This window comes from Vanessa cardui, chromosome Z (genome assembly GCF_905220365.1).
Source record: "Vanessa cardui chromosome Z, ilVanCard2.1, whole genome shotgun sequence".
NCBI lineage: Eukaryota > Metazoa > Arthropoda > Insecta > Lepidoptera > Nymphalidae > Vanessa > Vanessa cardui.
Genome location: NC_061154.1, coordinates 1,808,733 through 1,836,170, shown reverse-complemented (window position 1 = coordinate 1,836,170; position 27,438 = coordinate 1,808,733). Strand labels below are relative to the sequence as shown.

Here is a 27,438-nt window from a genome sequence, read left to right as displayed (position 1 = left end):
TGTTAACGACTGGCTATGGATTGACTTCAACTTATATTTTTTTTAATATTTCATAAGCACATATTTTACGATTCTGTTTACATAATCATGTTTTTATAAAACACGAAAGAACTTAAAACATTTCTTAAATATATTCAAAAATTCTTGAAGCTTTTAAGTGATATTTAAATGTATGTATATAATCCATTACACACTAATATGATATTAAAACATGACCTAACCATATTTAATAGAGAATCAATTATAAGAAAATAATATACATCATGATTAGATCGCAAGTTATTCAATATGAAATGATATCATCGAAATGGTTTAAGCACGCAAAGCTTCAACATTAGCCCTTATTATTATTAAGTTAAAATAATAATATATATATTTTTTACGGTATAGGTTGACGGACGAGCATATAGGCCACCTGATGGTAAGTGGTCACCATCACCCATAGACAATGACGCTGTAAGAAATATTAACTACTCTTTACATCGTCAATGTGCCACCAACCTTGGGAATTAAGATGTTATGTCCCTTGTGCCTGTAGTTACACTGGCTCACTCACCCTTCAAACCGGCACACAACAATACCGAGTACTGTTATTTGGCGGTAGAATAACTGATGGATCACTGGTACCCACCCAGACGGGCTTGCACAAAGCCCTACCACCAAGAAATCATAAAGATAAATATTATTTTTATAATTATTACTGTAAGCGCACATAAACGCATAGAATCATCACGCTTTTAAATGCCATTGATAATAAATTATCCCATGTGTAGTAGCAAAGCAATGATGACCATCAATAATCAATCCGACAAATGGTAAAAAAACAAATACAAAATATATATATGTAACATATATAAAGCACGTATAATTCAATTTAGGACAAGGCAGACAAGAAATTAATGAAACATGAACATTTAAAGTAATGAAAACATTTTTTATTTAATAATATATTAACTTCACGTGCAGCGACTTCGATCCTCGTATACTGGGTCGAAATAAATAATTCGAACAAAATAAGAATAGTTTTCAGTATTTCTTGAGTGAGATACGAAATGTTCTCACAGAATAGACCCGCTATAGTCATTTCAAGCATTTCATTCAGCGGTAGTCTTTGAGAATGTCTGCTAAACATTGATTTCTCACAAATTTTGGATCTGTAATTCAAGTTACATTTGAAATTCAGATTTTTTTGTCTGTTTCTAAGTAGATATCAACTTGAGAAAGTCTGCTAAGTTTCATTTCCATAGTCTAATAATAAAGAGGTCTTGTATAGGTTCGTTATAGTTTTTACCTATTAATTCCGATTATTCAAATGAATACTACATTATAAAATTTACAAATACTTATTCTAGACCGAAAAAGAAGATTCGCACTATAATATTCACGATAATATTAATTATAAACATTGAAGTTAGCACACATTAATTTAATAGACGCATTTCAACGTACATTGATTTGAAATCATACGTCAATATAAATTTACATATGACTGACGACGTAATGTAAGGCATACATTATAAAATCTTCGTTTCACTCGTCTGTAGCTGACGCATGGTACCATAATATACGGGCTGTTCTAATTTAAATGGTAGTAATATTAATTATTTTCAGCACTTTTAAGTGACTGGTTTATAATGTAAAGTAGTTGAAAATATTGTAAAGTTTCCCTGCGCCTGAATTCTCTAAGGTCGAGTCAGATTGAAAATAACTTACGTAGAATTAAATTTTCCCGTGTAAAAGATTATTATTAAAAATGTATGCATGATTTCCGCTGTAAATGGCACTTCCAATTGCATTAATAACTAAACCAGCGACTATAATCTCATAATACCAATTTCTGTGAAAAACAAATGAAATACATATCACAACGGCTTACGACGTCATATTTGATTTCCGAACTAGAATCATCACCAGATGTTTAAAATTCGAACACTCTGAATAAGAAATTTACAATGTAACGTAAAATGAAAAATATAATGAGAATTGAGATATACAGAAATGTATATTTCCGTATCGCTCGTTATCTTAAGCTGATATATGTAAAAATATACATTCGGTCTCGTGTGTGGGATGCTGAATGGTGTTGTGGCAAGTAGTAACATATATCTTGCTAAATGCATTGTAGCTAAATGCCGCGTTTAATGTCCTTGGCTTGGATTTTTAAATAAATCATGCTGCCAAAAAAAACATCTAAGATAAGGCAAACTTAATCTGTCATATGCTATGGTCAGCTCGGAATGTGAACGTGAGGAACGATAAGTTTAAACCCAGGAAGGAACATTCACATATCATCATCACATATTTACGCTACAATTTTCAATTTAATTAAAAAAAAAAAAGAAATATGAATCGACTGGTATTGATTCTGATGATGAATTCACTAATTATTATTTTTATGAATTTCTAATTTAATAACCTTTTATACACAAAAAATTACGTTTTCTGTTTTCTTAATTTAATAACATATTTATAAAAAAGTAAAGAATACCAAGTACATGAGAGGAAGTTTGAAAATGCCACCGATAGCCGAGAAGTTATGTGAAAGGCCGCTATCAAAATAGTATTTTTTGTCATCAAAAAAGTTACGAAATCGATGCAGTTGAGTCACGGAATAAATAAGTTAGTTCTTGTTCCTTATTCAAACGGGAACACGGAAATATTTCACAATGGTGGAAGAATACCAGTGTACGAATGCTGGGCTTGCTTAGAGCTCAAGCCGTACAACAAACTCATTCCCGCTCGTCAACACTGTATCCGTCCAATGAAGCGTCTCTTCTACAAAGTTAAAACACATAATAACAAAATTATCCTTTGAAGTTAAACCTTTAATAAACAGAACCCTTCCAAATCTGATCGAATTCTTTGAATTCCTCACAAAGCTATCAAAAGACCTCAAAGAAAATACGTAAGGGTATAAGAATATCTTTGCAAATCCTTCGCAAAGGGCCTATTACATAAAGTTAAACCGCTCTTTCGTATCAACTTAATGATAATATATATTATGTATGTTGTAATTCGATCAATTTTATTTAAAATATATTGATTATTTTTGTCTTGATCTGTTTATTAACAAAACTTAGAGGCGACAGTCACCTACCATCGCTTGACGATATTTACAAACAACAACAACAGCTTGTAAATTTCTTATACTTCTTTGAGGAGGTTTGGAACATTTTTCATCACGCTGTGCCAATAAACATGTGGCAGAATTTCTATGAAATTAGATACATGCAGGTTACCTCGCGATGTTTTCTTTCACCGAGCTCGAGATGAATTACATAAGCACGTGAATATTCAGAGGTGCTTACCTGGGCTTGAACCCGGAATTATCAGTTAGTTCTAACCAATGGGCCATCTCTGCTCTTATCTTGACAATGTTTATCTTCTAAATTTATTTCTATTTAAAGAAGCAATAGTAGTAATCATAACAAAGCCTGAAAGAGTTTATAGTCTTATAGAGACTTTACTAGAAGAGTTTCTGTTGTGCAGTTTTAAATATCAGGGCGAAGTTTGGTACTTCCACTTAAAGCCTGATGAGACAGCAACGCGTTTCAAGGAGAAAATTCAAACGTAGAGCCAACGTTTTCACGCTCGCCGAAACACAGAAGTGTAATGCCGCTAACTTTTTAAATCCGGTCTAACGTTCGGAACTTCTTCAAAAACCAAATAACATAAGATCTGATTTGGAATTGATAAAAACAAAATACAAAAGTGACCTTATATAGGGTCAAAAGAGACCATCAGCTATGGATCATAACATAGCTGGCTGGTCTTTCTTGAAATTTGGCATTGGCAAAAGAGATCACGACAATATCATAAGTATCGCTGAGTAGAACGTCTTTTGTAAATAATCAGCATCACTTCTATCTTTTAAATGGTCCATTCTCACGTGAACACATTGGGTTTACAATGCAATTTTCGTGTCTAAGTCTAGTAAGGGATACAATACGGACGTGTGAAGCAAACGTAATTATAAAATGGTTTGCCGAGATGGCCCAGTGGTTAAACGCGTGCGTCTTAACCAATTATTGCAGGTTCAAACCCTGGCAAAAACTACTGAATATTCATATTCATCATTTGTATTTAAAATTTATATCGTGCTTGGCGATGAATGAAAACATGAAACATGCATGTGTCTAATTGCATGTTTCACGTTTATCACATAACATGTCTGCGACACGTGTATTCCACCAACCTGCAGAGGAACAGCGTGGTGGAATATGTTCCAAACCTTCTCCTCCAAGGGAGAGGAGGAATTAGCCCAGCAGTGGGAAAATTACAAGCTGTTGTTGTTGTTGTTCTTGTTGACATTTTAAAAAGACTTTTTACCCACGGTACGATAACATTTATTATTATTTTTTATGTGATAGGTTGACAAATGAGCTCCCGCTCGGTTCACCTGATGGAAAGTGACGGACCTTGTCAACACCAGGGGACTTGCAGGTGCGTTGCTGGCCATTAAGGAGAATCCCTTTCTCCTTAATGGCCAGCAACGCACCTTACCTACGCTCTTTTCTTGAAGATTCCCATGTCGTATCGGTTCGGAAAAACCGCCGGCGAAAGTTGGTTACACAAAGTGGTTGTTGCCAGGAAGAAAATGTCTTAGAATTTGGGGTATTGTGGATTTTCGGACATCAAGATATAAAGTAAAGTAAGAGCCTGTAAGTATTCCAAACTCCTCTCCCATTAAGGAGAGGGTTTGGATCATATTCCACCACGCTGTCAAGCTCCAATTATATACTTCTGAACGATTTGGTCAATTACTTGTTTGCTTGTAGTATACTTCGCGTTTAGTCACATTCAAATCAGCCCTGTTATGTTTCGACAAGAAATTTATAAGTAACAATTTTCCTTCGAAAATTATTGCGGGTGACTGACGCCAAACGGTTTTTTGTTGAAATTTAATATTATTTTCCAAGTATACATTTTATAATGAGTGCTGTTCAAATCCGCAGAAGTACGGTCGGGTTTGTCGAATCATTTTGCGAATCTCACCTAATTTTAATTGGCCGTTGTGTACTTTGCTTTCTCTGCGTGAACAGAATCAACATTAATAATATTTCGTTTTGAGCGTAGATAATTAATCAAGTATTTTGTGATAGCGAATTAAAATACACCTTTAATTTAGCATGTGAACGTTGAACATTAATTATTTTCATCAACATTCATGTTTATAATTAAAAATATAACTCTACGTGACTTTTAAAGTTGTGTGCCATTTTACGCGGTTATTTCAGCAATTACTGTTTTTATTTGCTCTCCGTTCGCCAATAAATAAATTGATTAAAGAGTAATTTTTAAGTATATAATAATATGTTAATACGTTTTGCAAATAAGCTGTAATTATCATGATTTTGTCAATTCAATTGAAAGGAATCATATGGCTTTCACCCATCACTGTAATAGCTAATATATAGTTTTTTAAATGCGTAAATAATTCTGTCAGTCAGTCTCTTTGACGGCCAAACCACTGAACTGAATCTGATGTATGTAGTATGAAGCATGCTTGAGCAGCAAATAAGGACACTACACATAGAACCCAATGAGGAAAATTAAAGTCATTTGCAGATACCGCTGGCTGTTGCTCTTAAAGAGAAGGATGTTATTCCGCCATACTTCTTACCGACATGAACAGGATCTGCTAACAAAATAACACAGCTACACATACAGCTAATGGCTCAAGGTTATTTTGGTTAAGAATTATCGAAATATTGGAATACAATCAAGAACGGTTCTAACCGTTCCGACTCAGTAGACTGATCCCCTGAATGTCTTCTTAAAATATAAATATTTTCTTTCACCCCTCAGAATGAGACCGGAAGAATACTGACTATATTTAAACGATGAAAATATCTTCTATACATATAATAAAATTGTAGTGTCTGTTTGTAATATTAAAATAATCCTTTTTTACTCAATGCATATGTATGTCACATGGTACATATACCAAAATATTTTTTTTTACAATTTTTGTCTGTCTGTCTGTCTGTCTGTTCCGGCTAATCTTTGGAACGACTGGACCGATTCTGATGGGACATTCACTGGCAGATGATTGATATAGTAAGGAGTAACTTAGGCTACAATAATATTTTTTTTGTTAAATTCAAACTCGTACAAGATCGCGGGCACAGCTAGTACCTAGTATAATAAAAATGAATGTTTAAATCATAAATATAAGATGTCACTGAAACAAATAGAGCCTTTGAAGTTGTCAGTGTACGATAACAAAAGAAAAATGTTGTTTCCACTAAGAGTCCGATGGCTAATATAAAATGTATTCCATTTTCGAACTCCCAACGATAGAATAAAGTTATATATTATTTTTATAGAAATTTGTGTCTACGGTGTGAACATCCCACAATTCGATCTTACAATTATCGATAAATAAACTTTAACGATGATTGTGGGATAGGTCATCGATTATCTCTACGCAAAAACAATATCGATTTGTGTATATGGGTTTTATAAAAATATTTTTGAAAATATACTTTTATTTAGGTAAGCAGATGCACTAAATACAGATGTAATGCCTAATGTTGGCTCTGGAAAAATACGATAAAAAGATGCCTTCTCGATCGATTTCGGCCACGACTGAAATCTCTCAGGAGAACAGAGATATCGAATAAGTATTTGCGTAAACAAAGGCGCACTCTATTCACTCACTGTTATAATGAAACGTTACAGCTACCCAGCATCTGACATGATTGGAAAGAGTACAACTCGGAACTAACGGTACTGCTTTCTGAGGCAAGAGTGATTGACAGCTTAACTATAGAAAACCATAAAATCAAAATCAGAATAAACTTTATTCAAGTAGGCTTTTACAAGAACTTTTGAATCGTCATTTTACAATTGAGTGAAGCTACCACCGGTTCGGAAAGTAGATTCTACCGAGAAGAACCGGCAAAAAACTGAGTAGTTACTCTTTTTTAACATTTAAAAATACAAAGTCATGTTAGTTAAATACAATTATTTAAATTAATATATCCTGCTTGGAAGTCAACAGGTATTAACTCCACGCTTTTTTATCATCCATAACTTTTATTAACTAAGAACTATCACTAAAAAATGTTTTTAACTTAAATTTTGAATTTATTTTATTTATAATACAAATATGGAATATATTGTAGAAATACATAGCCGCCAGTTACTTAAAATAATAATTAACTATAATTTACAATACAAACAATATATACGAGAAAAACATTTCTCGATATCGAATGTGCATAGTATATGCAAATGCTTCCATAATTATTCCGATAATACAGAACATTAAACATACAATAATATTATAATAATTATGAAGTCTTTCCTAACTGACCATAATACAGTACAGTTTGAATTTCTAACAATATAAGTTTGAATCCAGTTCATGAACTTGTCTTTAATCCTTTGCATAATATTATAGTGTATAATGTGCGTTTGTTCACCTTCTGATAAGCCGTTTCGAAAAAAAGAAAGAAGTTTTTAAATATGCTCATGCAGAGCATATTTAAAAAAAAAATGCCGTATATGTTAACCATCTGCCGTATATGAAACTGAAACAGCTTACATCACAAGCTTCAAAAACCTTCTCAAAGCGAGAAAAGGCCCAAAAGGAACATAATTAAACATAATTTTTCTTTGGTACTATCGATCGCCGCGCTGCTGAAATTCGATATCTATATTACCAATATTTTATTAACACAATACGTTGTGAAGCTACGAAACGGAAAAGGAGAAAAAGGTACTAAACTGTCATTGTTTATTTATAAGTAGATAAAAGTAAAACAGTGTTTGTTGATTTTTTTTGTCTGTATTTTCAAAAGCAAAGAACCCAATAGAGAATCAGTTAATAGGAAAACCACAAATAATACACGTATTCTTTCTACCCTACGTTGTAAATATAAATCAAGAATATTATTTATATATATGTATTTAAGAAGAATAGGAGTCGAGATGGCCCAGTGGTTAGAACGCGTGCATCTTAACCGATGATTGCGGCTTCAAACCCAGGCAAGCACCACCATATATATGTGCTTAATTTGTGTTTATAATTCATCTCGTACTCGGCGGTGAAGGAGAACATCGTGAGGAAACCTGCATGTTTTTCCAAATTTCATTGAAATTTTGCCACATGTGCATTGCACCAACCCGCATTGGAACAACGTGGTGGAATATGTTCTAAGCCCCCTCCTTAATGGGAGAGGAGGCCGTTAGCCCAGCAGTGGGAAATTTACATGCTGTTACTTTTTTTTATTGGTAAAGTATATAAGCTACAATAATAGATACATTTTTGGCCGAGAGAAGTTGTATGGTTTAGCCAGTCAAAATCAAGTAAAAGTTAAAAATGTTTATTCAATATAACAGCGTTAAATTTGCTTACTGATTGTGAAAAATCTACCACCGGTTCGGAAATAATCACTGAACAGAAAAGAAGTAACTCGGCGGGTTTTTATCATTTCCAATTACAAATTACAGTAACAAAATTCAATTATCTTTTAATTTTTTTACAGCCTGAATGCATTCGTTTGATTCCAATGATCTATAATTTATTAGTTTTGTGTAATTCTTTAGAAAAATCGACATATTTTCTGCGAAAAACTTTAATATTTTTGGCGTACATTTTACATTTAAAAATATTAATACTTAAAAAAAAAAGAATATTAATTGCACAGCAGTGGACAACAGTGGGCCGATGATGATTCAGTGGTGCTTGCCTGGGTTTAAACCCGCAATCATCGGTTAAATATATATGTAGTTATGTGTTCTAATTCTGGGCCATCTCGGCTCATTGATCAAGCAAATTCCGTCAATCGTCATCTTACGACTTCATCATTATATTATATCGTCAAACAGCAATATAATGGTGTTCTGAAGGGATGTATCATTTTAGTTCTTTGATGGCGCATTGGCGATATAAGAAATTGTTAAAATTGATCACAGCACCAATATGGGCGGTGGTGGCTAATTAAATTACTATCAAATGGCCCTTTCGCTCGTTTGCCTACCAATATCATAAAATATTCTAGAAATATCTTTAAAATCATATTTTTAGCTACATTAGATTCAAAAATAAAACTTCGTAATTTTGATAAAGTAATATTAAACCTCATTAATTATTTATTCATAACTGTAGTAAAGTACAAAGCTTCAAATTAATTTTACACAGTAAATATTCCGAATATTATAGTATTTAGTAAACTTAAATGAAATTAACGATTTATAGGGTTTTACTGAACGATAAGAAACAATTTTAGTTTCGTTATTTATTATTCTAAAATCTAGTTCAGAATATATTGAATATACGACTCATTTTGTTTTGCTTTTAACCCAATTACCTCGTACTAAACAACTAGGTACATATTATACGTTGCGCTTAAAGTAATACGCCTGAAAAGTTTCCATTAAAAATGTATCGAATTTAATAATTTTAATATGACATGTCCGTTCCCGCTTCGATCGGTTAGAAAAAGTCTCGTAAATAACATATATCCCAATACAGAATAAAAATGTTAGATACAATTATTGACATTGATTTTTGAATTAATTATCTGTGTGATTTTGCACCAAGGACAAAATATCTAGCAGACAAATCAAATTGAGAACAAAAAAATAATATTTTAGGACAGATAAAAAAAGAACAAAATCGATATTCAAAAAAAGAATAATCGATTCTAATTTATAAAACAAAGTACAGCTAAAGAATGTTAAGCAATTAATTATTCCATTCAATACATTACTGACGGTTCATCGAACTCTTTAAAAGGAGAATGAACGAAGAACGAGTTTAAGTTTAAAATGAACAACGTAATCAAATTACAATGATGTATTAGTGAGAGTTAAATTATGAGCAACGTTTTATAGCGAGCGTTTTCGTTGAGCGTTAAAACAAATATTTTCCTTAGACAATGTTTAATATGTTTAGAGGATAAGAACGCGAGGCGCATTGTGCGCCATGATTGAATAATAGTCAACAACGCTAGGGTTGACACTGTTGGATTAATATTTAAATTAATGTTGTTACCGTACATGTAAAGTAAACGTTAATCATTAATAACTCTTCTCGTGTTGGATACAATCTTCATAATAAATTAAACTATTACATAATATATTTACGTACATTTATTTTTATATACCTCACTCGATAATGTTAAGTTTTTTTTAAATTATGGAATAGGTTGGTGGACGAGCATATAAGCCACCTGATTGTAAGTCGTCACCATCACCCATAGACAATGACGCTGTAAGAAATATTAACAATTCCTCACACCATCAATGCGCCACCAATCTTGGGAACTAAGATACTATGTCCCTTGTGCTTGTAGTTACACTTTGATTGTGTATTCCCAATAAAATAGTAATTTACATAGCTTGAAATATGAAAGCACGTAAAAACAAAAAGGATGTATAATTTTGTATTATCACATATAAAAACTTTTTACACATTCAATCTTTTTTTAATTGACCTAAATAAAATGTGACAGCCCTATTTATGGGGTACAGCTATCGTAAAGTGTTTCATAATAACCAAACGAATTGAATTATTACACAAATACCATCGAAGCAAACATAAAATTATGTACGACCGCTTAAAACAATCAGCGCACTGTTTTGATGTTACGAACTAAGTCACGTGGTCAGTGTAAAAATATTTCAAACGCAACAGTATAGTTACATAAATGATTATTAAAAAAAATGCAAATGAATAATTAATTATTATATCGATTGACAGAATTATTAAATAATTATTACAATGAGTTTCACGTGTTTAATTTCTATCAAATAACAAAACAGATACAAGCGACTTGGAAGTTGCTCTATTTCTTACAATAATAATCATAACGCAATGGTTTTGTTACATTAACGAATATTAATAAAAACAAAACGAATTAAGAATTAGTCATATTGTAAACTAAAAAGTAAAATAACAGCCTGTAAATTTCCCACTGCTGGGATAAGGCCTCCTCTTCATTTAAGGAGAGGATTTGGAATAATTTCCACCACGCTGTTGCAATGCGGGTTGGTAGAATGCACATGTGCCAGAATTTCGATGAAATTAGACACATGCAGGTTTCCTAACGATGTTGTCCTTCACCGCTAAGCTCGAGATGAATTATAAACACGAATTAAGCACATATATATAGAGTTTCTTGCCTGGGTTTGAACCCGCAATCATCGGTTAAGATGCACGCGTTCTAACCACTGGACCATCTCAGCTCATTCTAGTCATATTCATTAACAGAATTATTAAATAATTATTACAATGAGGTACACGTATTTATTTTCTTTCAATTAGCAAAACAAATACAAGCGACTTGGATGTTGCTCTATTTCATACAATAATATGTGAATTGTTTAGTAAGTTGATGTAAACTACTGGAGTATTGGTCTGATTAAAACATGTAACGTTATCGGTTGGTAAGGGGAATTTCGTGAGAAAGCCTGCACATGCTCACGTGTAGAATCTGTGAACTATCCCATAATACTTCAAGTAAACAGTTTCTACCGCAGTTTGTACAGTATATATATGAGCGTTTTTGCATTGGTTCAAGATTCATATCATATATTATCTAGATTATTATAAATGTGAATATAATTTTGTCTGCCTATCTGTGTGTCTGTTACACTTTAATTGTTAAACTATGTATTAAATCAAATTTGATGATATTTGGTATGAAACAAACTTCAAACCCTACATTACAGTGTTACATCTAGTATACATACATAAAACCAGAACGAGACCTACCCCCCCCCCCCCCCTCCCGCCTTACTAAGACGAGAGCGAAGGGAATAGCTTTCCCTATCAAAGAAATAATATTTAATTGGATGGAATTGAAACAATATTTATAGAAATCAAAATAATCCAAAATCTTTACGAAAACAAATAATGTAATGTTTTCCCTATATTTACATATCTATGCTTTATGTAAGTATATTCCATTTTAGAAAATAAATACATCATTATATTTGAACGAATATTCAATCATTAAATTCATTCAAAGATAATTAAACAACTGATTTATTTATAATTATGAAACATTTAACATTTTATAATATCAAAATATTATTACGTTAAGTACGTATTAGTTGTTTTAACTGATAAATTGACTGCTCGCGCAAATCATTGTTAAATGGGCATTAATTATTCAACCAGCATTTACGGAATTATGTATTTGAATTAATTATAGTCATAAATTTAGGATACCATAGCGTGTTCACTTATAACTCAAATTAGGCAATCATCGACAAAATTTGATAATAAATTAAATTGTTTCTATTAATATCAAACAGTTTTAAAACATAAAGTGATAAATTAAATCTGTTGTATTTATCGTACGAACAATTTTCAGTAGCACCTCGGAGCCTGAAAGGCTTGGAAGGATCGTAGATTGAAAAGTACGTGAGGCAGTCCAGTGCGATTCTGCGAAAAATCATCTCATTCGTGAAAAATTGACAACTGACTGAAAGTGATTAAAGCAAATTTGATACGTATAACATATAAATTTTAAACTCAATATCACACGTAACTTTTGACTGTTCCTTCTGTTTTTAACTCGTGTTGTGCGGTGAGATTCGAGTTTCTTGTAACAGAATAATCCTACAGTACGCGCACACTCTTCCTGGTCGTATCGAAATCGCTGTGTAAAGCTACAGTCTATTTTTGCTGACACACTCGTGTACTGAAATAATTCTTATCTGTGTGTCTGTCTTAGTAAGTAAGTCTGAGACAAACCGCCGTGACCAAATAAGTTAGTACTACCTTATTCTTGTTTAGTTATATCTAATCAATATATGATGTTATAGAATGTTTTTTGCTTGAAAACAGGTCATTATAGGTTTCAGGTCGTTGTGTATTGTCTAAAGCTAATCCTGAATATAATATCAGGCTTACTCCAAGTGGTTTTAAATCAGCTTGCAAGATTACCCAAGTAGAAAAACATTGCAAGTAATATAAAAGCTATATATTGTAATAATAACAAAATCTAACTTCCTAAGGAATAAGACCACACATCATATCAGCCTATTGTATAAATCATGTCGTTCTAGAACGGTATCGAGATTGCTAACAGCCATTTCTTCCTGAGTGACATTACCGACTAAACGAACGGCTATCATAACACATGAAATAAAAAAAATAAGAAATTTATTTCAATTCAATTAACAAGCGAGGTCAATGACTTCTGGTAATTTTTGTGGAAATAAACAAAAAAGAATCGATAACATCAAGCTCGTTACTTTGTATGGACAAATAACGTCTGTTGAGCAAGATAACCTTTTCGAAGTTAATCTGCTACGTAACTACGATTTGGCTACACATTTCCCTTTAACAATTTTTGAAAGAACGGTCAATTAATTGTTAAAGACGTTGCTGATATAGGATTTGTACTTTTGTATATGTTGGCCAAAAGCCTTTACAATTAGTTCTAGTCGAACCGGTTCTGTGCCAAAAAATTAGTGAATACCATTGCCTAGATGGCTAGTCAATAAAGCAATCTGAAACCCATTTTCAAGGAATGGTTGCCAGCAGGTTTTTTGTTACTATCCATGATGCTGCAGTAACATTTACATTGATTCTTCTCTATTCTATTTACATCATTACTTATATGATATACCAACCTTTGCTTGAACGAGGGACATAACATTTTAGTTGCCAAGGTTGGTGGCACATTGACGTTGTAAGGAATATTTAATATTTCTTACAGCGTCATTGTCTATTGGTGATGGTGACCACTTCAGGTGGCCCATATGCTCGTCCACCAACCTATACAATAATAAATAAAATTTTAACAAAAAGAAAAACCGACTTCAAACAAAACACTATTTTAAAACAAATGAATATGCACGAAAAAGTAATAAAAATAATTGCGTATTCAACATATTTTTTAGAGTCTTCCTAAGTTAAATGAAATGAAAAATATTAGACTACTTAAAAGTCGATTAACGATTATATCATGTAGTTATAGTTATTGGTATATTTGGAGCCGGTGTCAGCCACGGTGCCCTTGCCCCAACAATCAAAAGAAAGAAGCGATACGAGCCCCTTGATTGATCCAGTTATTATTGTGTAAAAGGTAATTTGTAAAAAACATATTAATTGTTAAAGTATTCTCGTATTGTTTTTTGATAGATATACTGTAGGGTTTTATTGGCTAATAAAACGGCGTTGGGTTTTTGGAACCCTATTTGGAAGCTGAATTTTACATCTATAAATCGTCACTTGTCTTTTTTGATATTTTCTTTCCTTTTTGTTGTGTTTTTTGAAGATTAAGCAGTTATATACTTTGTTTATTTTTTATATTTTATTTGTGAGGATTCTTCTTTTTTGTTTTTATTTTCATCCTTTTTATAAAAGTGCCATTTCTTCAATAAACTTCCTTCCTTCTTTCCTTCATTTCTTTCTTTATTTCCTTCTCTCTCTCTCTTTCTCTCTCATTCACTCACCATCACTCATTCCCGAATTATAAATACCATTTTTTTTACTTATGTTACATTTATATCATCGAGGCAAGTTTTTAATAATACCTATCTAAATTTTAACATAACACCCTTTCATGAGATTATTTTTTACCGAAATAAATTCAAAAACGATAGCAGTTGTCAATCACGGCACTTTTTTGAGATGCGGTTTTAGTATCCGGCTTCTATTTTGAATTAACCATTGATCCTATGTCAGTTCAATCTAATATTGTTATCCCGATTAAAACAGACTTCAATCTATATCTATAAATCCTTTAAAAGTAGACTTATCTTGTAAAAAACCAACTAACGAACTAATGTTGTCTGGTCTCTTTTAGTTCGCTGTTCTGGTACAGATTGGTCATCCAACACAGTCAGGTCACGAGGTTTATTACACGGGTTTTTTTCTATGATATAGGTAAGCGGATGGGCTATTATGCCACCTGATATTTAGTGGTCACCACTGTGTACATTAGCGCTGTAAGAAATGTTAACCATTCCTCACATCACCAATGCTCAATGTGCCTTGTATACAGGCTTTATACATATCCTTAGTAAGTTTTAGTTGTTGGTATAATATATGACGAGTAGGCACCACCCGCCTACACAAACGATCAGAAAAACTTACGGCATGAAGCATAGAAGAATTATAAACGCCAATAATTAGTTAAACATATTATATTTCACTGCAATATCTCGTATCCGTAGTCATTTAATTCTACTTATTTTTTTCCTCTGTATATACATATAAGTGTGTTTACAATTTACGTTAAAATTAGTACTGAAAGTATTTTTTTCCTTTGAATTACGTACGGTTTCTATTTGTAATGTTTGAGCGACAGGTTTCCCTCTCGCCGCGTATATTGAATTGCACGCACTTTATTTTTCGTATAATGGATATAGAAACCGTTTAAATTTTCTCCGAAAAACTCTATGTTTGCTTATTACTAGGCCTTAAGGTATTTTTAGGATAATTTCACAGCATTACGTGGTTCAGGTGAGGATCTTTCTGTTCATAAATGTATGATTTTACCCCGTTTAAAATCTAAATACTTTAGTCAATATTATTTAATGCACATTTGAATTTTTTTTTATCTAAATTTACAGATTTATAATATAAGTACGTACAAAACTATCGGCAGACGTAGTCTGTCATTTAGTAAATATATTATTCCATACACGCTACATTTTATTGTACATTCTCTAGTTGTTTTATATTTATATGTATATTAGATAGTAATTATAAGCTCTGCCGTAAAAAGTTTAGTACATTGTTATATTTAGGCAAATAACGGTTTTTATTTCATGCGCTATAATTATAAATGTAACACAAGTTAAATAGAGATTATTTTGTTTTATGAGTGACGGTGACCACTTACCTTCAGTGAGCCCATTTGCCTGTCTTACTTTGTATCCACATAATACAATAGTCTTGCAGCAGAGATAGTCCAGTGGTTAGAACGCGTGCATCTTAACCGATGATTGCGAGTTCAAACCCAGGCACACACGCTACGTTTCTTTTCATCCAAAGCCAAACTTTATAAATGTCCAAATCGCAGGGCCAAAGTCTGTGACAACGCATACGATAACATAATTAATCAGTAGTTTTTGAGTTAATTACGAACCTACATACCTGTATAAGGGTTCACTAGAAAAAGTATTTTTTTCTGAAGTTGATTAAATACAATTTATTCTCAATGAACAATGCCTATAAGGACACAAAAAAATATTCGCCTCTTAATGTCATAATATAAACATTGAAAAAAAGAAAAATACCCCTGTGAGCCTTTATATGTATGTCCTTTTCTCTTTAGCAAACAAATATATAACGTACAATTTTTTACCCTCAAACATTTTTAAAATTTACAAAGCGACTGTACAAAGTTTTAGTACGAGCGTTAAAACTTAGCTGACAACCGCTACAAAAGAGCTGAGATCAAAGTTAAACCCCTTCATCAATTTCATAATTGAAGATGAATCCTATTCCTAAATTTAGAAATTTTATGTAGGCAGGTGGACTGACAAATGGGCTATCTGATAGTACGCTTTCACCATTACTCAGAGACATCGGCGCTGTAAAAAATATTAATCATTCCTGGTAATCCCGGCAATGGGAACCGTTAGTAACTCAGATTTTATGCCCATTGTGTTTGTAGTTATTTGACTTATTTATATTTCAAAATGAAATACAATAATACTAATTACAGCTGTTTGTTAGAATATAAATTGAGAGCATGATACTTACACAGACAGACTACACAAAACCACCTACTTGGTGTACATTTAAACAATAAAAATCTAGTCTAAAAAGTTTAGATACTACAACAAATTGAATATTGCAGAATTTCGTACATTTTATTCAATGTTTTTCAAACATGTAATATTATAATGTACCAATATGAATTTTAATGGTAAATGTTCAATTCAAATCAATACATTTTTCCTTTACTAATATGTTAGTATTGCGTTGGTGTAAAAAATAAAATTACATCCAAAATTGCCAGGACAGATGAAAAGGTAGTCTTGGTATGACAAATACATATTTTACCTAAAAGACGAACCCCACAGAACATCAGTTGTCTCTTTCACGCAAGCTTAGCAGGCCGTTATACCTGCCTTGACTTCGCACAGATACGATTAAGGTTTATCGCGAGGTATTTTTTATCACGCTAAGCGATCCTTCCGTTTCTGCCAGCTTTACCCTAAGCTAAAAATACATCGATCTGTAAGCCCTCTGTTTATTTTTTATGCGTACGTTCTAAGTTTATAAATCGTTTTGTTTTTTTACAGCTAACACTATATTACAGTATGTAATACTTTGTATAATAATGTCGAGTTAAGACTCTACACCCACTTGCTTTATTAATATGCTACGGCAATTTTTTTAATGCTGGTCAGTTACGATGCCAATTTGTAATCCAAAGTTCGAAGTAAATTGTTCTATATTTTGCAATCATAATATATCAACTAAATTTATGCGTATTATAGTTTCTATCTATACATCTAAAAGTATAAAATAAATCAATAGCGATATAATCACTCGTTTTCAGATATTCTTAAAAAGGGACAAACGAAACTCACCATTTCAAAGTATTAGATTATTTTATGTAATAGATGGCAAACGTTCCGGAGGCTCACCTGATGGAAAGTGACTACCAACGCCCATGGACATCTGCAACAACAGAGGGCTAGCAGGTTCGTTGACGGCATATGAGGAAGGAGTACGCTCTTTTCTTGAAGGTTCCCATGTCGTATCGGTTCGGAAAAACCGCTGGTTCCACAAAGTGGTCGTACGAGGCAGAAAATGTCTAATAAACCGCGCTGTTGTGGATTTTCAGACTTTCATTTTCATCAAGGTGGTGCCGGTAAAACCTAAAATTTTTACGAGATGTCCGAAGATGAAATTCAGCAGCCGGGATTAATCCGAACAATTCCTTGAAACATTTTCCGTGAAAAATTTCAGTAGAAGATGCAGAGTGATCCAACATCGTAATCTTATACATCTAAATCTAACTTTGTCGACGACGTTGAATATTGTTTACATCACGTGAAACACCTTCAAAACAACCGAACGATAGCAAACAATCTATACCTCCCGAACTGAACGTCACTATAACGTAATACTATAACTATGAATACAATAATAATATAACTATGGAGTTTATATCTCTACATACTAGATAAGGACATTGAAAAATCTCGATCACGAACGAGTTGTAATTCGAAAATCAAAAACCAATCGAATATGATTTCGATTCCTTTCGAAATCACTATTCTGATGAGTTATAATGACGTCACACTACAAACTTTCCAAGTATACACAATTTTGCTTACATAGTTTTTTTCTTATTTCTTTAATCATTATCAAAAATAGCTGCTAAGAAAAAAATTAAAGCAATTTAAATATTTGATATCGCTTTTCAATACACAACAATTGAGTAACGTTACATGTGTTCATAATTGTGTATATACACATGTCTGTCTGTATTACTCATAAATCTTGACAAAAAAACAATATCTGTTATTGGTCCAACTTTATGAGGTTATGAGCCGCGGCCGTATAAGGTAACCAATAAGCAATAACTTTTATGTCCCTTAACTTACTGCCTTTGTAACTACGTTAGTTTCGAGAATAGATAAAAAAAATAACTATCTTAACAGAAAACGTTATATTTCTAAATGTATTTACACCGAAAAACGAAATTAAAAAAAAAATATCTTCTAATTTAGACTGAATCGCCTCGTGAATAAAAATAAAATGTCAAATAAAAAATGTCAACCATTTATTACGATTAAAATGCTTGTTTGCTTGTACTATATTTATTTCAAGGCAAGAACAATCACAGAAATGATATAGAAAAGTCGAGGTAAGTCTACAATTACTGCATTGGCGAGTAAGATAGCCCTTTTTGCATAGGGCTGCCAAAAGGCACATTACTACCAGCTAGGATCCATTTTACGTGAAATCATATTAACAAAATACACTTTGATAATAATTAAAAATTATGTAATTTTATGTAACAATTATTTTATACTGACGTCATTACTTTATTTTATACTAGCGACCAGGCCCGACTCCGCACCCTATATATTAAAATAAACCACATTAAAATAAAATTTTAAAGATTTAAGCATACATAGGGATATAAGGACAGAGAAAGTGACTTTGTTTTATACTATGTAGTGACGTCTAGTAGTAGTCGCAGCATTTGAGATAATGGAATCAAACATGTCAGGCCAATAAAATGTTTTCCAATTTCCTAAAGCTTCACAAAGCAGTCCGGAGTCTGAAAATTGAAAACGCCGGAAAGCAAGAAAGAATTTTTTTATCGCCTTGAATTTGCAATCCTATTGGATTACTTTTGGACTGAGACTCACCTAACTAGTCTCCCTTAGGACTGAGCACCGCGGCTGAAATCGGTCAAACGGGCATAATTATATTACAGTGGACAAATCGCATAGATCTAAATAAGGTTGTGAAATTCGATAAGGATGTTTGATTTGGAGGAAACCAACTCTTGATGAGTTCTGAACTTTAACTAAGAAAGTCAAACTCATAACACACTTTAAAAAAAAATTATCAAATTTTTACATCAATGGGATAATTTTTATGTTTCTAAAAATAGAACTGTAAACCACTTTTAAAATGTATAAATAGGTGGTAAAATATAATAAATACAATCATGGCATTCAGTGTACACACACAGTATCCATCCTCCTTATTTGGTTCATAGTTGCCTTCCTAACCACAAAGTAGCGTGGATACCACATCTTGAATTTAAACCATCGTCAAATCCCATCGTGAACCTGTTGCGATGAACTGATACGTTTTGTATCGTAATCTTATAGAGTCTATAATATATAATTTATAGAGTCTATAAGATTACTTACTCAATATTATTTTCAAATAAATTTATTGGTAAAATCTCTTCGAATTTTCACGCCAATATTCTGATTTACAAAGCTCTGAAACGACAACCCTAATTACCGGTAAACCTCACTTAATGTTGAAACATTAAAAAATTATCTAGAACGTAACTACAACGTACAATTTCTGAATGAACTTAAGTGATGGATTTGATGTATCATTTTCTCCGTAATATCGTGCGATATATAATTCAATGAACAAATTAAAGGAAAGAAATTTCAAATGTTCGACGACCTTCTTGACCTTGTTAATTGAAAATTCATCCTGTTAGAGGATTAGGCAGGATTTGAAAATATTATGGAGAGCATTTCACAATTTTCAAAATTCTAAATATGTATAAATAATATATGAGACAACATCACATACATTACTCTGATCCCAATGTAAGTAGCTAAAGCACTTGTGTTATGGAAATCAGAAGTAACGACGGTACCACAAACACCCAGACCCAAGACAACATAGAAAACTAATTGTAATCTACATCGACTCGGCCAGGAATCGAACCCGGGACCTCAGAATGGCGTACCCATGAAAACCGGTGTACACACCACTCGACCATGGAGGTCGTCAAATGTAAATAGTAAATGTTTAAAAAAAAATCTATTACTTATGAAAATTCGATAACACTTGATACAATGCTTTTGAAGATATATGACATCCTAAAATTTATTTGAAGTTATTGAAATGGTCCCAAATAATATTTCGTTGCGCCAGTTGACGAAGGAGTTGGACTGCAAGTAAAATTCTTATACTAAACTTTGACGACCTCTCTGGTCGAGTGGTGTGTACACCGGTTTTTATGGGTACGCCACGCCGAGGTCCCGGGTTCGATTCCCGGCCGAGTTAATGTATATTATCATTAGTTTTGTTTGTTGTCTTGGGGGTATTTGTGGTACCGTCGTTACTTCTGATTTTCCATAATACAAGTGCTTTAGCTACTTACATTGGGATCAGAGTAATGTATGTGATGTTGTCTCATATTCATAAATATGAATTAAGGTATATATATAGGCTTTCAAACTAATATGCAATACGAATAGTTTGTTACTTAGTTATTTATTATGCAATTTTCTAGTGCTTGTCACATGAATGGTTAATTTTATAATTACATACAAGAGAGTTACCTGATAGTGTGAAGTGGTACACTGGCTTGAAACTTGGAAGTTGCTTTCGCTGAATATGCCGTGTGAAATGACTGACATAAATAAATGAGTTCAACTTTTGAGAATAATTAAATCGCAAGAAATAAAATTGAAACAATAACAAAAAGGAAGTATAAATAAATTCATATCTATACATACTCCTACATGTAATAAAATTGCAGTATATGTAAGTATACCAAAATGCCATTTTATACCATTTTTCTCTATTTGTCTGTTTGTTTTTTAGCCTTAATTCTATTGACTTCATATAAACTTTGTTTTTGGAAGTTAACATGAATCTTTTAAAAAACGTAACGTTGGAAGTATTGTGTATTATTTTCAGCTATTGAACCTATGATAATGTAATCCTTAGCTGCTAGATAATAAGAGCCAAAAGACAATGACTTTTCCTGTGGTGTTTATAACATCGAAATTATTCGCTCTTCTATTAAAATAAATTTAAGTAATGGAAACAATTTCCTTGGAGCAATGAGATCAAACCAAAAACAGAAATTATGTTTAAATGTATGAGTTCAAGTTTTAGACTGAAGAGAAAATTAATGTTATTAAATTTTAAAGTATTTTCTCCCTGACCGAATAATTAATGATTCATATTTTCCACGTTCATTTTATAATAAAACAGATCTTAGTGGAAAATGATTTATATCAAAATTGTGGGTCTCAAAGAATAGATATTTTTTCCCAATACATTTCTTATACAGTCAGTCATTTATCCCAAAATGCCAGAATTCTCAAATAATGTGATTCATGGACAACTGACACAGCCAAACCCGACTCGTCATTGTCTTGTATGTCTGATAAAAGGTTTTTGTAAACGTAAGACGCGAAGGGAGTTAATCCCCGTCCCCTTTAACAAAGCACAAAGGCTGGCAGGTGGTGAAGCTTCTGACACAATTGTTGCTGATGCCTTCAATACGCAAGTGCGGAGGGGGCAGCTTTTGAAGCGCCAAGACTTCACGTGTCGATCTGATGATGAATACTATATTTTTGAGTTTAAGACTTTAAGCTGGAATTGGGATTTCATTTTTGTAATATATTGGGGTAACACAATATAATGGCTGTGGCGCCACAACGGTGGGGAGGAGCCTCCCCTTGATTCTTGATTAGATCCAAACTGTCATCTACCAAATGGATTTATAAATACTGGCGATTATTAAAGTTTGAAATATTTATATTTCGGAGCATCCCTCGTTTTTTATATATATGATACGCCATATACGTGACAATTGTATTGACAAATAAAATACAATTTTATCTAATACTGGGACACATGAGTTATCTTCAAAAAATTGTATCAATTTGTTAATTTGTTTTTGGAAAAAATCATTCATTATTTTGTCACTTCGTTATTTGTATGTATTTTTTCAGACTATTATATAATAATGAATCTAATAGATATAAAACTTTTCACTAAAACTAATTTACAGAATTATATATCAGTTTTTCATACGTTTTGCATATTATAAAACATTAAATATTGCTAAGTACCTTTATAATTTTATTTTAAAGCAAGACCAACAGGTTCACACTTTTTTCTGCTACACTTGTTAAGCTTACCAACATTGTATGAGACTTCGTAGATCCGCGCAATCATATTTTAAAGGAATCATGCACCAAATATCTTTAAAAAAACGGTACCTAGAAATACGTTCCATCAAATTTGGGCTCAACTTGTATTGACAATGAACATTAATTTTCTATAAAACGACAACAAAAGCTTTCTATCATTCTTTCTTTTATTTCTGAAAGCGAAGAAAATATATGACCTTTAAAATACCGAAAGAGACAGCAATATGTCGATACTTTGTTTTATACCCATTTTTCAAGATAATGGTCACTAAGCACGACTTCTTCGCCACAATATCTCATTTGATCTTTAAATTTAAAAGTATTTAAAAAATCGACAAAATGATCTCTTGTATTTGATCTTTCCTGCAAAACTACTTTTAAAAAACATCTCATTAATATTTTGTTATCTCTGAATCGCTGCCTTTTCAGGAGATAATTTTCTAAATAATATATAAAATTATCAAATATTCGTTAGACGAAAATATTCTTAATTTAAAAATATAGAAAAGATTAAATTTAAATATTGTAAGATCAAAACTGATTTACCATTATGTGATTATCAGTAAGGGATTTTCCATTCCTGATGAGGAGGATAATCCAGCCCAACCTATGTCAAGTAGGAGACCCCATTTGCTGGAAGAAAGACATGTATGGATCAATTCTCATAGTGAGCGGACTAACTTTGTCGATGTTTAATAATCCCAAATAAATATACCACCATGCATCATTTTTACGTATACGATCCTACGAAACTTATCCATATCTATATCATAAATTTAACAGTAATAGCCGAAGCGATATTACTATACGATGCGATAAGAGCTACCAATTAACAAATTGAAAATTTATCACAAAATGCCAATAGACATATGACAAATAATTCCGTTCATGATTTTATATATGATAAAATGCTTAGGGAATTTATTAATTTTCTTTAAGCATATGTAGCATAATGTAGCTGATCCGACGTTTTATATGATTAAAGAGTGAGTACGGAATTTCTAGACAGAATCTATATTCCTAAGCTTGACATTTAATTAATCCTGAAATTTTGCAATACAAAGGCTTTGAACGATATTAGATTTTGATTTTAAGGTGATCTGCGATAAATATGGGTTTTTTAAAACAATTTAAGAACAAAATAATTCGCGAATAACAAAAACAATTATATTAAAACGAAATTTTCACAAATAATATTTAGGTTAAGCTGGACGTAAGTCAAGAAATCAAATTGTACAATCGGAGTAAGAAAAGGTTCGTCACCTTAAAATCTATTTACTTTCATGTGCTCAGTATGAACGATAATCTGCTTTACCGAACGAACGTATATGACACTGACAGACATATTTTGACAATTCATTAGAATATATCGTTTCTAATTTAAATATGGAATGTCCAATTACGCCATTATAAAGATCACACGTTGATATAAAACTAGACAATGATGTTGTTCTATTTTGAACCAAGTTATCATACTATGTAAGTTTAATTTTATATGTAGGCAGTTTAGTGCTCTAGTTTCAAAAGGTACCAAGAGCTTAAGACTAATAAAGTGACGAAGGTTTTCTTACTCTGACTGTACTTTCCAAACGAAATAACACGAACGAATTCCACTGAACGAACAATTGTTTTCGCTTTAAAATTTTAATTACAAACGTTAAGAATTTTACAAAATTGAACGAACCCACAAATATTTTTAAACGAAACAACTTTTATTTGTTTTAATTATGCCGCAATAGCTCCGCAAAGGCCGAAACAACAAACTCGTTAACGGTTTTAAGATGGAAATAATACGATAATACATCAGAATTATTTAAGATACACAAACTTTTCTATCGAATATATCGTAAGAAATGGTTCTAAATGTGTTTAAAAAATAAACATCGCAGAATTAAAACACTAATACTGTCTACTAATGTTGAGAAATTGATATATTTATGCGATTTATGTTCAAAACTTATGACGTCATAATTTTTATCGTGTAGTTTGGCTCCGGTGGCCAATCTTAACAGAGACTAGCCTATGACTCATAAGACATATAGATAGTGTGCTTAGTGGTGGGAGCTTTTGCCCATCTGAGCAGTAACCACCACTTATTAGATATTCAAATATCGATCCAATGTTTAATAATTCTCACAGTTCCAATATCTCTGGGCGATAGTGGTGACGTCTAGCCATCAAGTGGCATTTGCAGCCTATATACTAAAAAAAAATCAAATTATATTATACAAAGGAAGGTGCTTCCTCAAAACCCTTTCATTGTCCAATAGATAGACAATATTGCGGTCTTCCGGAAGCAGAGGAGTATACGATTTACAAATTTGAAAATCGAAGCTCTTCCTCGAAATGTCTAGAAAAAAAAAACATTCCTAAGAATTTAAGATCTTCAAGTATACAACCACTAAACTAGCAAAAGGAGGTTATAACATTTTTGAAATAAAGTCTATTATGTCGAGAGAGAATTGTCGGTCTAAGCACTTCTCGAGTGAATAGCTACTAGAAATACTATAACGGAAATAATACAAATTGTTAAAATGGAAACATTATACAAACGATTGTTTGAAATTGATTCTTTAATAATAAATAATAGAATAACAAGTGTTTTTCTTTAGTACAAGAATTTATACAGTCTTTTATGTATTTAGATATGTTAGTTTGTATCTGTCTTTTTTGTATTTATATTTAATGTTCAATAATACATTAAATATATTTTATTAGAAAACCAGCCAGACAATCTCGCATTGTAGTGACACATAATATGTTATTACAGCAAACATAGAACATACAAATACGAGTTCAACTCGTCCACAAACTCAGCTGAAAGACCCGAAACACGGTTCTTTTTAAAATTACTATGCTTGTTGATATTGCTTGTTGACTTCAACGATAAAAGAAGTGAGATCTAAATGAGTATCAAGTTCTATGGAGAGTCCTAAATGTATGTATATATAACTACATAAAACATAATTTATTTCCAAAATTTATGATGATATATTGTTGCCTAAAGTCTGACTTGGCTAGTCCTCATTCAACAAAGCCCTTTTTTACTTAATGCAATGTACCGTGTATGTATACACGGTACATATAACAATGTTTACAATTTTTGTGGGTCTGTCTGTCTGTTTGTTTGTTCCGGCTAATCTCTGGAACGACTGGACTGATTTTTATGGGACTTTTGCTGGCAGATAACTTGATAGAATCGGGAGTAACTTAGACTACAATTTTTTTTGTTAAATTCAGACGCGTACAAGGTGGTGGGCAGAGCTTGTTTAAAATAATAATAGTAATCAATTAAGTTAATGAAAATCAATTCTGTCACCGAAATTACATATTTGAATGTCTTTACACCGAATAACTCTGGAAGATAGCTGTTTCGTGAAACATGACATAGCATTTTGTATGAATTATATTTTTTAATAAAGAATTTATACATTTTTTTATACGCCTAGCGTTTCTACATCTAATAAGACAGCTATTCGGATATTAAGTTGTCTGAAAGGAAATTAGCGTTAATTAAATGTCGTAATATTTTTTATTACTTTAGGCGAAGAAAATTCGTTTGAACCTGCCGAATTTAGTAACGAAATGAACAATCGGCATTTTAATTACTTTATATGTTTAAAACTACTTCTATTTTCAAATACTTTATATTTGTAAATGAACTATAAAAAATAATCGAACAATGATTGAATAACCGAAATGAGCCACAGGTCACATCACATGACTACGTTTATTTGTATTTGTAATACATTTTTTCAGCGGAAAGAAGCCTTTGAACGGAAACTGGCATTTGTCTGATGAAATTTCGACGCACGTCTGATGGTCATAAGAGCAGCGTGGTACTTGCAACCGTAGCAGTAAGGAGAAGATCTTAACCAGCTCAGCAGTAAAGTGTTTTATTTTTATTCATTTATTTATAGGATATACCCACTGGATTTATCCGTACATTTTTTTATGTTATAGGGGAGGCTCACCTGATGGAAAGCGATTACCACCGCCCATGGACATCTGCAACACCGGGGGCTTGCAGTTGCATTGCCGGTTTTTTTTAAGGTTTCCAAATCGTATCGGTTCGAAAGAACCGCTGGCGAAAGCCGGTTACATATCGGTATTAATTGTCAATACTGAAACTTAAAGCTATATAATAATAGTACAATAAATATAAAAGAAACAAAAGGCAGGTACATAGCAAATCTTAAAATAAGTTTGTTTTTTTTTCCATAAAACAGCATAAATCGATGTGACTATTCATTGATCGACTTAGAACAACATCGTTTAATGTTCTTTTTTACATTTATTTCCCGTTTTAAATTATATGTTAGATGTTCAATAATGTTCAACAATTTGCAGGCTTATTATATATTATATTCACTTGCATCATAAACTTGTTTTTTAAATGCGATAAATTTTACTTTTAATCTTTTGGATCTGAACACCCAGTAATACTCACAATCTATTAGTCGATATCACCAAGACGAATTCGTATACGAAAGCCGTTTTCGGTGAATAATCACGCCGTAGTGTCGCTTCAGGCTAACAATATTATTGCCGCAACCACAGCGCCAGATATGGCAAGCCAGGCATGTTAACGAGCATAGATATTTAAAGGACCTGTATTAAACCTTTATCGACTGAAAATTTGATGTTTATCATCTTTTAGCGGACTTTTATGTATATATAACGTTATTTTATACAATATTATTAAATTGAAAAATATTTATATTCTCGAACTTGCTTGCTTTGCTTTTGAATTAATTTTTTTTTCATCGTTTTCTTTATTGATAAAAATGTCTTGTTTCCCCGGGTGACTCGTGATTCTACGTTAGATATATCGCGTCT

The 27,438-nt window shown here is 32.2% G+C and overlaps 1 protein-coding gene across 2 annotated transcripts in view; it reads right to left on the bottom strand.

The window, feature by feature from the left end:
* Window positions 1-27,438, bottom strand: part of LOC124542927 — a 232,060-nt gene that overhangs the window by 174,172 nt on the left and 30,450 nt on the right. The window lies entirely within an intron of this gene.